Source organism: Schistocerca gregaria, chromosome 6 (assembly GCF_023897955.1).
Source record: "Schistocerca gregaria isolate iqSchGreg1 chromosome 6, iqSchGreg1.2, whole genome shotgun sequence".
Lineage (NCBI taxonomy): Eukaryota > Metazoa > Arthropoda > Insecta > Orthoptera > Acrididae > Schistocerca > Schistocerca gregaria.
The window spans coordinates 86,380,155-86,397,208 of NC_064925.1; positions in this window are offsets into that span (position 1 = coordinate 86,380,155).

Here is a 17,054-nt window from a genome sequence, read left to right on the forward strand (position 1 = left end):
TCCGAGCTAACTCCCATAGTAGCAACAAAGTTTCTCTGGAATACCACAGAAGGGACATTCAGCTTCTGGTAGCCCTAATACACGACCACGTTCAACCTCAGTAAGGTGCTGATAATGGCGTCTCTATAAAGGCATACTTGACTAACATCAACTCACCAAGTCCGATGTGACTTCTGAAATTTTCCCGGCGTATTTGTTCTTCTAATAATTTCCGGGTATGCAGCCGAATCCCGTCGACATTCTGCCACGATATTTCGGCCCAGAGACGTCCGGCCATCATCAGGTGAGTACACAACTACTGAAGAGCCCAGGTGCAGTCGCGGTATTTATGCGGAATCTCGCGCATGCGAAATGTACTGGCATCCTACAGCGCATGCGTCACGTGTTGACATGCGCGGCATAGCCGTGTTGTACGTGCTGCCCTCGGCGGTGAAAGTAAAAGATCATCTAGTCATTGAGTATCAAATGACGCTGTCTATTCCGCTGTGATTGTATAATTTTAATAACAGGATTCCATTTTTTATCCAGTTGAAGAGCGTAGTCACGATTTATAAGATTATCGGCAAGACGTATTTCCACTGATTCCTTGATTACCGAATCCCAAAATCCGGAAACCGGAGCTAAAATATTTGTTCCATTGTATTCCATTGAATGTCCCAATGAAATACAGTGCTCTGCTACTGTCGATTTTGACGGTTGCCGCAGACGGGTGTATCTTTCATGTTCTGTACATCGTTCATGGACAGTTCTTGTCGTCTGGCCAATATATGCAGAGCCACATTCACAGGGAATTTTGTAGACGCCTGCTTTCTTCAGTTGTAAATCGTCTTTAACGGATCCAACCAGGGCCCGGTTCTTTGCTGGTGGACGGAAGATAACCTTGATTTCATTCTTCTTCAGCAATCGCCCTTTTTTGACGACACATTCCAGGCATATGGAAGAAACGCAGTAGATTTAAAGTCGTCATCAGCGTCCTCAGTGCGCTGCTTCTTGTTATGACAGTTGCGCATGGCCTTTCTTATTTGGCAGCGAAGTATATAAAATTCTTTAGGAGTTGTACCTCGCTTAAGTTATTTGGACCATAGGAAACGAAATGGCGGCCATTTGAAACAAAATAGTGTTTCTTTCATCGATTAGTAAGTAAAAATACACTCCTGGAAATGGAAAAAAGAACACATTGACACCGGTGTGTCAGACCCACCATACTTGCTCCGGACACTGCGAGAGGGCTGTACAAGCAATGATCACACGCACAGCACAGCGGACACACCAGGAACCGCGGTGTTGGCCGTCGAATGGCGCTAGCTGCGCAGCATTTGTGCACCGCCGCCGTCAGTGTCAGCCAGTTTGCCGTGGTATACGGAGCTCCATCGCAGTCTTTAACACTGGTAACATGCCGCGACAGCGTGGACGTGAACCGTATGTGCAGTTGACGGACTTTGAGCGAGGGCGTATAGTGGGCATGCGGGAGGCCGGGTGGACGTACCGCCGAATTGCTCAACACGTGGGGCGTGAGGTCTCCACAGTACATCGATGTTGTCGCCAGTGGTCGGCGGAAGGTGCACGTGCCCGTCGACCTGGGACCGGACCGCAGCGACGCACGGATGCACGCCAAGACCGTAGGATCCTACGCAGTGCCGTAGGGGACCGCACCGCCACTTCACAGCAAATTAGGGACACTGTTGCTCCTGGGGTATCGGCGAGGACCATTCGCAACCGTCTCCATTAAGCTGGGCTACGGTCCCGCACACCGTTAGGCCGTCTTCCGCTCACGCCCCAACATCGTGCAGCCCGCCTCCAGTGGTGTCGCGACAGGCGTGAATGGAGGGACGAATGGAGACGTGTCGTCTTCAGCGATGAGAGTCGCTTCTGCCTTTGTGCCAATGATGGTCGTATGCGTGTTTGGCGCCGTGCAGGTGAGCGCCACAATCAGGACTGCATACGACCGAGGCACACAGGGCCAACACCCGGCAGCATGGTGTGGGGAGCGATCTCCTACACTGGCCGTACACCTCTGGTGATCGTCGAGGGGACACTGAATAGTGCACGGTACATCCAAACCGTCATCGAACCCATCGTTCAACCATTCCTAGACCGGCAAGGGAACTTGCTGTTCCAACAGGACAATGCACGTCCGCATGTATTCCGTGCCAACCAACGTGCTCTAGAAGGTGTAAGTCAACTAACCGTGGGCAGCAAGATCTCCGGATCTGCCCCCCATTGAACATGTTTGGGACTGGATGAAGCGTCGTCTCACGCGGTCTGCACGTCCAGCACGAACGCTGGTCCAACTGAGGCGCCAGGTGGAAATGGCATGGCAAGCCGTTCCACAGGACTACATCCAGCATCTCTACGATCGTCTCCATGAGAGAAGAGCAGCCTGCATTGCTGCGAAAGTTGGATATACACTGTACTAGTGCCGACATTGTGCATGCTCTGTTGCCTGTGTGTATGTGCCTGTGGTTCTGTCAGTGTGATCATGTGATATATCTGACCCCAGGAATGTGTCAATAAAGTTTCCCCTTCCTGGGACAATGAATTCACGGTGTTCTTATTTCAATTTCCAGGAGTGTATTTATAGTTGACGGATCGGAATGAAGGTGGTACACCTCCTAGAAAATTCCACGGAGCAGTCGTACATCGCTCCCCGCTCCGCAGCTATTGTTGCAGAAGTGGGCTGGAAGTAAAGGTCTTACGCTGTCAGCAACTTTGTTGAGACGGTTCCAGCATCCCAAGCCTTTAGCGCGCAAAGGAAAGCGCTGCTCATACGATAACTGTAGGCAGGCGGCGCTGCGGGGGGCCATAAATCAGAGCAGTCGAGCGACAAAAACCGGAGTACGTGCAGCGTATTAAGCTAATTGGGGAGGGTAATGAGGAGTAAATGACGCGTCATTCACTGTTAGGAGAAAGCGAGAAGCGAGCACTCGGCGATGCGCGCTGACGGTCGTGCTGACGTCTTTCGAAATGAAGATTTCAGTGCAACGGCCTGACGAAACGTCCACGGCCCGCAGTGAAAGACTACGCTTTTAACGTAAAATATTCACTTATCCTTCGTCGTGTAACACTATTTAGTCTATACACTTGCTCGAAGTCTTTCGACTGGGCAGATCCTATCTCTGAACTGTGAACCTGAAAAACGCTATATACATCTGCCATCACCTCTTCTTTTCGTTTTGGCCATCTGTAGACCACAGTAATTATGGTAATCCTTTTTTTCGGTACTTATTGTTGTCCAGTATTCTTTCGTTGTCACACTTCTCAAACATCAGTGCTAATATGCAGATCATTTTCTCTCTCGTGGAAACCTGTGACAGCTTAGATCTTCGGTTTGACAACTACTTTGCAGTAGATCTGTTTCATTTGTCCCATTGCTTAGTAATCCCTGCTTCCACAGACTGTACTTTGGTTTTATGGTCGAGTCTACGAATACTTTGAAAAAAATTGTGCCCAACATCTATTCTATTCCGATATACAATTCCAGGTTCTTTCTTCTCCTTCTTCCAGATAAACAGTCAAGGTCCCAATATTTCTCAGAGAATCTTCCTAGTTTATTCTGTCTTTACTACCAAGTTCATACTTCATGCTGTTTACAAGGCTTAATGTCGACTCGATTTTAACTGAACTTCCAGCCTAAAATTTCATAATTGTTGGATTATATGGGAGTCAAAGGTACGAAATCAAGGGAATAAGACGGACATTTCAAATAAGCAGGACGAAGTTAGAGAAGCTGTTTTGATGAAAGTAGCATTTTACTGTGCATTTTAGTGTCCTGAATATGTTGACAAGAAAGCCTTATTACCCATCCTCTCCAAAGTTAACACTCGATATTCAAAAGCATTTTCAGCGGTTTCAGTTGAATACGTTTTATACAGTATTTCGTTACTAATACGTTTTGTGTATAGGAGAGTGGGGAGAAGGATTAACACTGATCCTGAATGAACTGGCCTCAAGGAAATGCTGGTGATGTTTGGTCTGTAGGGCACTCAGCTGCACGGGAGGACGACGGTTCAATCCCGTCTCCGGCCATCCTGATTTAGGTTTTCCGTGCTTTGCCTAAATCGCTTCAGGCAAATGCAGCGATGGTTCCTTTGAAAGGGCACGACCGATTTCCTTCCCAATCCTTCCCTAACCCGAGCTTGCACTCCGTCTCTAATGACCTCGTTGTCGACGGGACGTTAAACACTAACCACCACCACCATAAGCTGCACGGTTGTCAGCGCCCGTACAAATTCGCAACCTTTGCTCAGTCCAATCTCGCCACTTTCATGAGTGATGACGAAATGGTGAGGGAAACACAAACACCCAGTCATCTCGAGGCATGTGAAAAGTCCCTGACCCCGCCGGGAATCGAACCCGGGAGCCCGTGCTCAGGAAGAGAGAACGGGACAGCGAGACCACGAGCTGCGGACCTCAAGGAAATCTTTGAAGCATGCAGAGATTAATATTATTTAGTGGCTCTGAAAAAGTGTCATTACCGCCACTATGCTGTAAGCGGGGCCTGTTGAAACAGTTTCTTAAAGCTTTACCCAAAAGCTAGAAAATGTTTCACATATATTCTTGAGCAGTGTCCTCATGAGTCAGAAGCTAAACTGAAAGGTGAGTGTTCTGTGCGAGTTTGTGTGTGTGTGTGTGTGTGTGTGTGTGTGTGTGTGTATGAATGTGTGTGTGTGTGTGTGTGTGTGTGTGTTGTATCGGCCATTCGAAAAACGATGTTCGATTCCAACTCTGAATCGATAATGTCTGTGTAGTAGGTTCTTACTAATTTCTTGTGTAACGAAAACAGACCTACATATTCTGTTGTAGATAACATGATGTGAAAATTCAAGAAGTTAGGTCGTCTGATTATCTTCTAGATTTACTCCGACCATCTTTTCATTGAAAATTTATGTGGTGCCAGTGAGAAACAAAGTGAGTATTTCCATCGTGTTATCGAACTGATGGAAAGGCGGTACAGGGACCACTAGACTACCAATGTGATGGGAGACTACTGTCGCTGGCTTCATCGAGACGTACAACGGGCTATGTGCCGGAGGAAAGCCTATTAGTTGCTTTCAGGATAGGAGAGGAAGGAGCTATAAGCCAATTACCACATAATTCCTAGGAAATAAAGAAATGTTTCTATGTTGATACGTCAACAAAACCTTTACTCATACTGAATAATTGTATTGGTTTTCAATTACATGAGTTTCCTAATTTGAAACGAAGTAACATTTTGACAAAACTGTGCGCATAGAAATAATCTGAGTTTAGATGAGGTTAAGCGCCCAAAAAACCATGGAATTAAGAACAAAAAGTAATCAGGTAATACTTTTTCGTTGGGATGTGTAATTTATGCTTAAAATCACTCATTTCTTCCTTTTCCAAAGATCGTTTCGGGGCAGATGCAATTTCCTGATGGAAAATGCCTATTCTCTTTGACAGTCCAAGCTACTTACCACGCATCTTCTAGTGCAATTAATCAAAAAATCGCGTTTGGTATAAAATTATTCTAGCCTTTTCAATCTAATCAATAAGAAGACCCATTCTGAATTCCACAAAACACTACATATAAGCTTCTGGGCAGATGAAATCGATTTCAACCATTGGTTTACAACCAGAGAAATGATTGTCCATTTGCTGATGTGAGTTTGCGGACGTGTCTCTCATCGATAGCAAAAAATGTGCTCACAACATCACGTGAATTGTTCTCAGATAGTCCATATGTCGCCATGAAATTCGTATTTACCCTAACTTTTAGTCACCATTCAACAAATTTGACACTAATCTTGTACAAAAGATTTTCCAGGCTTCTTTAAGTACTATCCATTTTATGGACTTCATTGGTGCAGAGATCATTAAATTAATTTTTATATTTGTTTAGCATGCAACACACAATGAAGCAACTTTAACATATACTTTCGAGATTAGAACTTGAGATACCTGGGGTATCCGTGTTTAAATCATATCTCAGAAGGACATGAACTGCCCAAAGTAGCCGTCATAAAATTAAGTTGTTTGGATAGAAAGTCCTCATTTTATCTTAAATGTTCCAACTTGTGTTCCATCCCTTTCCATCACACCACCACTCGTTCGCCAGAGTGCCTTCTTTTTTCTAGCAGTGTCTTATTTTGTCCGCGTGCTGTTATACTAACTGATTATTAGTATACTGGTTTATCCAGTCAGAGAAATACTACAAGTCCTCAAACTCTCCCATTACAAAGGCAACAACGAGGCTGCACTGAAGCAAATATTTGCATTAGTTATCTGTATAAAGTTTTTTTTACGTAAGCTATGTTTTATAACACTAACAAAAAAGGTACATGACAACATTAAGGAATCTATTTTGGGTATCTCTCTTTTGTGCATTAGGCTCATTATTAAAACTGTTCTGATGAAACGTTTTTTTCAGGTTCATCAAGTAGGACAATTTCCTTCCCTTCTTCTTTACGTACTGCACCTCTATATCTTCAAATCCCTTTGGCGCGTATACTGTCTTGTATATATGCTTCAATACTGCTGATTTTGTGGAAGTTTAAAGGCAGTTCTCTGTTCTCTGTATCTCGTCAGTAATATTATTTTCTTCTGTGCAATTCATCTCATGTCGTATGACACACAGTATTTTACAAACTCCCGTTTGTTAAAATTTACCATTCTTATTTTCAGTATTGTGTTTCATGCTATCTTTAACTAAATTTTTCTTTTGGTATTCAAATTCAGTAGATTAAATACGTTCGTTAATTTCTCAGAGCTTTTTTTTCTGTGTTGTTGAGCTTAGATTATTCTGCCCTCACTTCTTGCTTCTTCTGGTTTTCGTTTCTCCTCTCCTACTCTATAAGTTGATTCACCATATTTATTTAATAACCGTCATTCAGGGCCACATGTCTAATAAGCAGTCCGTCCGTTTTATTTTGTGTTGGTTCCCTATTAGTGTAACACTTTCTCATTGTTTATCCTTCACGAAAAATGTACGAAAGTCTTTCTGGAGTTATGTCTAAGGCGTAGCTATCCCATACATTCGTAACCCCCTAGCGTCCAAATGTGCATTGTCCATGTCCTCACAGTTTTAATTTGTAGTTACATTTTACGGATGTCCTTCTAGTGGATCATTTATCATCTTGAATAGTAGCACTCGACATGTAATTTCAACCATGTTGCATTCTGAAAATAAGTAAATTTACTCATCACAAACCTTAAACCTTCTTAAAAGTCTGAGAAAACGATAATGTATCGATCTTTAATAACTGAGCTCTTTGTTAAATGTACACACATACTGTGATGAATGAAAAGATGAAGATCACTGCCCACCGTGAGACTGAACACCAAACGGTGGCGTTGTGAGCATGTGACGCGGTATGGAAACTATATAAGCGGAGCAGAGACGATACGAACCGCAAATGGGGAAATCCATTAACACAAGCGACTTTGAGAAATGGGAAATCGTCATCGTCCGGTGACTGCGAGTGATCATCCCGGTACCAGTGAAGCTGGTTGCCTGTTAGAATACTACCGTCCTGAGCATCTATGGACAGTGGATGAAGGTCGCTGAAACCACGAGCAGGCGACAAGGTGTTGGAGGTCAGAGACTCGCCAGCTGTGTAAAGCAGGATAGGCGAAAATCTGTGGCGGCTATGACGACGGAGTACGGCGCTGATGCAGGAACAAGTGTGTCGGAGCACAGTGTTCAGCGCACATTGTTGAACGTGGGGTTCCCTAGCAGACGACCCCTGTGTGTTCCCACGTTGATGCGACGACGTCGTGAATGACAACTGCATTGGACGCGGAATAATACAGTCTGGATCGTGGATCAGTGGAAACGTGTATCTTGGTCGCTGCATCAGGTCGGTAGTCGAAGGCTGTTATGGTGGTGACGGCTGCCCGAAACACATGCTGCTCCTTGGGAGTGGGCAGGTTGTGACAATACTGTTTTGTGCTAAAGGCGCATTTATCTGGACTTCCATGGGACGTGGGTTAGTAATCGATGACACCATGTTGTGAACATTATTGCAGACTCTTCATGCCTGCTATTTTGTCCGATGATGATGACATTTTTCAGAAGACAATTTTTCGTGGAGTAAGATCACAATATTGCTGCAATGGTTTAAGGAACATGACAGTGATATAACGTTGATGTCCAGGCAGTCAGATTCGACTGACTGAAAGCGATGGAATTGCGTAAACTGTGCATGAAAATCTGGTAAACACACCTTCGGAAACTACCGAGGAATAATTGTCGAATTCATGCCAGGTAGGATAACTGCTGTATTTCATGCTAAAGGTGGATCAAAACGCTGTTAAGCATGCGGTCGTAACGTTTTGCCTCACCAGTGTAGCCTTTATCATTAAAATCATTGAACTGATTTTTTTAGTACGGAATGTTAATAATTATGGAAAAAATATCTTGTGGTACGGCTTCTTCTACTTATATTGGAATCCAGGAAATTAAAAAGCACACTAATAAGCCTCTTCTATAAAAAAAAATTTCCATCGTTGTCCTGGTTTACCGAGATATTAGTTTTATTTCCTTGATTTGGTACACCTTGGCTTCCATCCAGTCTCACACATGAAGAAATTTTAAGTGGTGATAATGCAATGGCACATCTACGTACATAGCAGACAGATTAAAGTGACTGAATTAGTTGTGCAATGAACACAAAGTGCGTAGTGGGGCGATCACACTTGTAGAAATAATTCAACAGCCAAGATCGCTTAAATACTGTTTACTGGATAACGGGTTTCAACACACTAAAAGTGATGCCGACCGTTAGTCTAGCAGCGGTCATGTACCAAATAGTTTTATCTTGTGGCTGCCGTTTTACATATGGAAAAGAATGACCATGAGAAGAAGTTTTTTTTTTAGTGACAATGATTTTATATCAGCTGTCAGCTGGTCTGCTTCATGTATCGTTATATCCAAATGGTTTACAAATGTTAACCTACATTCAGATCCGATGATGGCACCTTTAGTATGCTGAAACCGGTTAACCAGCAGACAGTAATTAAGCGATCTTGGCTTTTGAATTATTTCTACTGAATTAGTTGTGTTAGAAACTCCGCTTCTCCTTGACAGGCATGAATATTGACGGTTACAGTTTTACATATGATTGTTATTAAAGGAAAGACAAATTCTTTCACATGCACTGCTTCCTTCCTGCAGTAAAGACATATAGTGCGTCTGCCACAAACGACTTGATAAACACCAGGTGGGCTCCAAGCTCGTTTGCGGCCTTGAGGCAACTTCTGTTGTGTCTGCAGCGTAATCAGTGAGCCTCACAGGTACTTAATATCCGCTTGTAAGGCACCTCAGCTTACTTCCTTTCTAGCGCAGAAGTGAAGATGCTGTATGGTCAGAACGCCATAGAGTTTGAAACTCACATTCCTACTACGACGTATATCCAAAAGATCCTTACGGGATACGTCAGGCTGTTACCAGAGGTGGGTTTCTGGTCACATGACTAACGTTAACGGCCTTATCACCTGCCTTCACTTAATGCAGTGTATAAAATGTAAATTTCACTTTCAAACGGGTGAACAATTTCCTATTTTCTCGCCTCGATTTACGACCAACAGATGAAACAGGCCACGAGATTTGTAGTTGAATCCAGACTTTTGTGAAAAACGCAAGCTTTCTCCCGTTTTGTTGTTTTTAGATGTTCATGTACATCGACAGGTTCCAGGTCGCATCTCATTGAGAATAAACTATGATGGCATATTCATCTTTTATCAACAGTCTATTACGCAGAACACTACGCATTTCGAGAACTCATGTTTATCTAAACTGCTTGAAGTTTTATATGACTGTTTTAAGTTATGTGCCTTGATTGACGTTTCACAATACCTGCTGTTCTGATTAGAGGGGCGTTTGAAAAGTCCGTACAAAGTCCGAGAAATGGTACCACCGGCGCGTATTGAGGTCATGCTTAGTTAGTACCATCTTTGGAAAGAACACACACCAAGTCTCAGCCATATTAGTCTATTTCTTTGTGTTTGGCATTCGTGTGAATCAAGGAAGTCGAGTGTTTGTCAAAAAATGGACGAAAAAGAATTTCATGTGGTGATTAAACATTACGTTATGAAAGGCAAAATGTCTCAGCAAACTAAAGAGAAGCTTGATAAACATTACGGTGACCCTGCACCTTCAATTAGAACAGGTTATAAGTGGTTTCAAAATTTTCGGAGTGGCCATATGGTCACAAGTGATGCTCAACGTTCTGGACGCCCTGTGGAGGTCATGACTCAAGAAGTCATTGATAAAATCCATGGTATGGTGATAATGACAAAGTTCAGGTGCATGAGATTGCTAGTGCTGTGGGCATCTCTAATGAACGGGTACATAATATTTTGCATAAACATTTGGACATGAGAAAGCTATCCGCAAGATGGGTTCCGCGATTGCTCACGCTTGACCGAAAACGGAATTCGTGTGAAGTGTTGCAAGGATGGTTTGCAGCTGTTCCGCAGGACTCTAAGTGTCGTTACGTCACTGTGCATGAAACATAGATACATTACTATACTCCTGACACCAAACAACAGTCTAAACAATGGGTTGCCAAGTGAGAATCTGCACTAAAAAAGGCGAAGACCATTCCTTCGGCCGGAAAGGTTATGGCGATTGTCTTTTGGGATTTTCAACGGATAATCCTGATCGGCTATCTGGAGAAAGGTAAAACTATTACAGGTGTATATTAGTCATCGTTATTGGACCGTTTGAAAACCAAACTGCAAGAAAAACGCCAGCGATTGGATCGCAAAAAAGTCCTTTTCCATCACGACGGTGCACCAGCACACACTTCAGCAGTTGTAGTCGCAAAATTAATGGAAATAGGATTCCAACTCGGTTCACATCCCCCCCCCCCCTATTCTCCAGACTTGGCTCCCTTTGTTCCCCAATTTGAAGAAATGACTGGCGGGACAAAGATTTTATTCAAACGAGGTGGTGATTGCAGCAACTAATAGCTATTTTGCAGACTTCGACAATTCCTACGATACGGAAGGGATCAAAAAATTAGAACAGCGTTGGACGAAGTGTATAAGTCTAAAAGGAGACTATGTTGGAAAATAAAAATGTTTACCTCAAAGACATAAGTAGTTTTTACTTTTGCGTGGACTTTTCAAACGCTTCTCGTATAGCAGTGACGTCCATGTATTTTTCAATCTAGTTTTTTTTGTACTGCTTACACAAAAGTTTTGCTGGTGACAAACGACATCGATAGGCAAGATTTTCTAGGACTAATAGCGGATATGATTCAGTAATTAGGAACACTTATCTGATATGTGGTGAACATTCATAAAACCGACAAACTGCAGGGGTGGACTCCTGACTGGAAATGGAGCAAAAGAGGTCCTATGCCTCGTTGCCACGGTAGATGGTGCTGATAAATGAAAGCTCCTCTGACCAGTGCCGTGCGTTCCTTGTGTGTTGCAGGCTGTGAGATCGACACAGGGTACTGTAAGCAGCAGAATGGTCCGGTATTCATGTCGAGAACAAGCCGAGATGGTGTTTGTATACTGACAAGCTGATGGAAACTGTTGTGAGGCAGCACGGTTGTACCAAATAAGTACTCTCACACAAAATTTCAAGCCCTTTTTGGGCGTTTGGGGGATCATGGGTCCTTTCAGACAGACGAACGTATAGGGAGTCAGCGGGCTGAGCGTTCAGCAGATACGAAGCTAGTACTAGGGTTCGTCTCGGTATGCTGTAGAAACCGGTCCTCGTTTGCAGAGAGGTCACCGAATGTATTTGTTTCTAGCGTAGTGGAGTTCTCAGTGGATCAATAAAGGAAACTGCAGACTTTCTCGTCGAATTGCTCATATGAGCTGTTCTCAGGCTATTAGCCGAATGGCAACGTCGTTCTAAAGCGGAGTTTCAACTAGTTTCCTAATAGTCATTTTCAGACGAAGATTGATAAAATTAGTTGCTTTTGCTCATGTAAGAGTGACTTTATATTCTCACAGAGTGACGATTACGCAGAATCGTGGGTAAAATGAGAACAAGCGGATAAGGGCAAATTTATTGCCATATGGTCTTGTACTGTGTTGTTCGAAACAAAATTTATTTTATGGCTGTTTTACTACTTTTACTTACAGCTAAACAGGCTTGAGTGAGTAAGAAACTTTTAAAATATCGAAATTCATAGAATAAAAAAAGCAAAATTATGTTTTTACAGTGAAATGAATACCCTTAGCTGCATACAGGCGTTGATATAAGTCAACGGGGACAGTTGAAAATGAGTGCCCCGACCGGGACTCGAACCCGGGATCTCCTGCTTGCATGGCAGACGCTCTACCCATTTTTATTTTTATTTTTTATTTTTTTTTGTATCTTGTTCGTTGTATTTCGTCGTAGCGGACGCCACATGACATCTGTTGTAGTTTGTTGATCTTTTCACTCAGTTTTTTTTTTTTTTTTTTTATTATTACAGAAGCCAGACAGCTCTCTGACCGAACACGCTGAGCTACCGTGCTCGCTGTCCATCTGAGCCACCGAGGACACAGAGGATAGTGCGACTGCAGGGACTTATCTCTGGAACGCCTCTTGTGAGACCCACATTCGCATCTTATTGTCCCGCACTATATTCATGGTCTCCCTGCCCAATATACTCATTACTCGCAGCTTTACTGCCGATTGCCGTAAGAGTTCGGGCACTGCTTGTACATCCGCACAGATGAAGATGGTCAAATGGGTGGTGAGCCTTCTCTATATAAATATATATATGAAGATGGTATCTGTCCGAAAGAACAGATATCATCTTCATATATATATAATTACGTTTTTGTCACAAGAGGTGAATTTCTTTCACATTCTTATCGTCAGTTATTAAGCGGTTTTTAGTCCGAAGTCAATTCAAATACGAGAACAATGGAAGAGAGATGTACCGAAAGCTAAATAACGGTTAAAACGGATGTGAAGTGTTACTAATATCTTCTTGGCCGTGTTAGAAAGTAGATACATTGTTTTGTAAAATTCATATCTTACGGAAAGAACAAGCAAATATTGAAAATATATAATGCTTTTCTTAAAATTGTTGTGACGCTATTAGAATGGTTCATAAACAATACAAAACAGGATTAATGACTTTTAACGAACTCTGTAGAGAAATATAGCAGAATATGAATAAATGGCTAAAAGAGGAGTGTGACTCAATTGAAGAATTGAAGAAGAAGGGAAGAACTATAGACCTATATCTCTAACGTCGATCAGTTGTAGAATTTTGGAACACGTATTATGTTCGAGTATAATGTCTTTTCTGGAGACTAGAAATCTACTCTGTAGGAATCAGCATGGGTTTCGAAAAAGACGATCGTGTGAAACCCAGCTCGCGCTATTCGTCCACGAGACTCAGAGGGCCTTAGACACGGGTTCACAGGTAGATGCCGTGTTTCTTGACTTCCGCAAGGCGTTTGACACAGTTCCCCACAGTCGTTTAATGAACAAAGTAAGAGCATACGGACTATCAGATCAATTGTGTGATTGGATTGAGGAGTTCCTAGATAACAGAACGCAGCACGTCATTCTCAGTGGAGAGAAGTCTTCCGAAGTAAGAGTGATTTCAGGTGTGCGCAGGGGAGTGTCATAGGACCGTTGCTATTCACAATATACATAAATGACCTGGTGGATGACATCGGAAGTTCACTGAGGCTTTTTGCAGATGATGCTGTGGTGTATCGAGAGGTTGCAACAATGGAAAATTGTACTGAAATGCAGGAGGATCTGCAGCGAATTGACGCATGGTGCACGGAATGGCAATTGAATCTCAATGTAGCGAAGTGTAATGTGATGCGAATACATAGAAAGATAGGTCCATTATCATTTAGCTACAAAATAGCAGGTCAGCAACTGGAAGCAGTTAATTCCATAAATTATCTGGGAGTACGCATTAGGAGTGATTTAAAATGGAATGATCATATAAAGTTGATCGTCGGTAAAGCAGATGCCAGACTGAGATTCATTGGAAGAATCCTAAGGAAATGCAATCCGACAACAAAGGAAGTAGGTTACAGTACGCTTGTTCGCCCAATGCTTGAATACTGCTCAGCAGTGTGGGATCCGCACCAGGTAGGGTTGATAGAAGAGATAGAGAAGATCCAACGGAGAGCAGCGCGCTTCGTTACAGGATCATTTAGTAATTGCGAAAGCGTTACGGAGATGATAGATAAACTCCAGTGGAAGACTCTGCAGGAGAGACGCTCAGTAGCTCGGTACGGGCTTTTGTTAAAGTTTCGAGAACATACCTTCACCGAAGAGTCAAGCAGTATATTGCTCCCTCCTACGTATATCTCGCGAAGAGACCATGAGGATAAAATCAGAGAGATTAGAGCCGACACAGAAGCATACCGACAATCCTTCTTTCCACGTACAATACGAGACTGGAATAGAAGGGAGAACCGATAGAGGTACTCAGGGTACCCTCCGCCACACACCGTCAGGTGGCTTGCGGAGTACGGATGTAGATGTAGATGTAGATATGTTTCACCGTACAACAGAGTAATGGCTGCAACACTGGATCAGAACAGATTCATTCTACAAAATGTATCTCCACATTCTACAGTCAGTCATTACCCACTAGCATCGCAAGATGGTGGTGTATTACGATAAAGAAAAGTAATTTTCGTTGTAACATGAACAAAGCTTCCCTCTGTAACGAAACCTCGTTGTCAGAGATCGTCTCCAGTTTAGGATCATCAATACAAGGGGCAAGGAAATAACTCGTTCCAGTACACAAGCATGGCCTTCACTACTGATGTTCTACGACACTCTAAGGTGATGCACAACAGAAAGTCTTTACGATGAGCCCGACTGCTATCTTCAGTTACTTTTCTTATAGCCCTTTAAGGTACTTTGAAAACTGAGTTCATGTTTTGTACATTTCTCCCCCAGAAAACAATTCAGTCGCTAAGAACTGAATGTTAAACGAATAGTAACTAGCCAATTGGGCGTAGCGGTTAGATACTGATGGCAGGACTCTAAAGGCATTGCATGATGATCACGTTTTGCTTGCATGACGTATTACATTTACTTACCACAACCGACTTTAATTTTTTATTAATATTCCCTATATCGCACAGCAAAGAGTCTCAGAACAGACTATGTTTTATACATGCGTGAACGATTGACTTTGAGACAGCTGCTGCATTGGAGATAGAGTTCCATCCTCGCAAGGTAGAATAGAACTGTACGATTTGATATGACTATAGTGCGCTTTAAAGCGGAAAACGTAGCAGTTTTGAACCGTTTTGTACTTGCCCTTTAACTTACTCCTGGCAGACAATGATATTTAGTCTTCCTCGGAAAGCATTGCTGTGAACGGCGCTATATGTGTAGTTAGTGCCATTTCCACAGACAACTTGTTTTAAATGTTGCCGGCGTACTGGCAGTGAGTCGGATCAGGGGGCTGTTTCGAGTGCTACGACGTTCGTAGCTCACCGACCCAGGACATGAAGGTTGAGTGGTGATTTTATTTCTGAAGCCACGTCTGTTCACGTTGTCCCCTTGATTGGTGGTTCGCTGTTGGCGGTATTCCTGGGAGCAACAGCGAGTGTTCGAGCTCGTGAAGATTTAGCCACCGTGTGGTGGAATTAACTATATTCGTCGGTTTCAAATTCAAGTGCACCAGCGGAATTTTCTGCCTTGTGGCCGTTAGGGTTCCGGTTACCTGCCCTGGTCGCTGACGTAAATTCAGGCAGTGTCCTTTCCTCAACTGTTGTCGCTGTCCAACATGGTGTGTAGTTTTTGACAGCTTAATGTGTTTTTGTTAGTGGGGTGGCTATGTCTGTAACGTTTTGGCTTGGAATTCTCGTATACTGGTTGGTAGTTAGCAAGTCGTCTTGTCGGTGGGTCCCTGACTGTCTCCTGTTTGTGTTGCCGGCGGATCGAGAATAGTTGGGCCGACTTCTTGTCTCACCTAAGCGAGCGTTAATATTTCAAGGGCAGACCGAGCCCCCTGGAAACTCCTGAACACAGTTGCCTTTACTGCCTTTCTTGTTGGCGTTTAACTGTGTGTTTGTAATGGCTCATAGCCGATGGTTGGAATTGTATGCTTGTAATTATGTTTTTAAAATCAAAGGCCTTCAGCCGTTTCAAAAGTCAGTTTTTCTAAATTGGGCAGTTCTTAGATTGTCTGAAGATGAAGCTTGGGCCTTCTGCCTGTTGAAAATTTATTTTATTGTTTTAAAGCGTCGGCCTTCAGCTGCTTTAATTTTTAAGGATTTTTAATTATCAAGTAATACATTCTTTCAAGATAAAGCTGTCGGCATTCTGCATGTTGAAAATTTGTCGTAGTTGCATTGTTCTTAAAATGATCGGCCGATTTAAAATTTTGGATTCTTATCAAGTCTTACATCAGTTGGGCTTAAATACTATTTAAGGTTAAAAGCTTTGGGGCTTCTGCCTTGGAAAATAGGTTGCAGTTTTTTTTAAAACAAAGGCCTTCAGCCGTTTTGAAGCAAGGTTTCTTATTGGTCATAAAACTTGGGCCTTCTGCATATTCAAAGGTTATTGTAGTTATGTTGTTTTAAATTTATCGGTCTTCAGCCGCTTTTAAAAAACTTAATCTGTCTCACTAGTCAAGTCTTACATCGCTTGGCCTTAAATACTATTTAAGGTGAGAACCTAGAGGCTTCTGTCTATATATATCAGTTGTATTTAATTCATGTGCCTTCAGCAGTTTTAGAATTAAAGACGCTTTCTGTCGAGTCAAGCTTAGAAGTTTCGCTGTAATGTTTGGACAACTAACTAAAGTGTTATGTCTGGAGTGTAACTGACAGCCGATCATTCTGGCCCACTTCCACAATTCCTACTATTTGCCCTGTCCTGCGGGTTTAGTCACTCAGACTACTGCTTTCGGTCAGCAATGACCATCTTCAGATCCGTTTCATAGAAACATGTCCGAATATACTGGAGCTATAGTGGCGTCGTCAAATGTTAAACACAAAATCAGTGCCATCATTTGACGACGTCATTATGGTTCCAGAGTATTAGAACATATTTTTATAAAACAGATCTGAAGATGGTCATTGCTGACCAAAACCGGTTGTCTGGGGACTTGAAATTGTGACCACAGACATGAAATAAAGGAAAT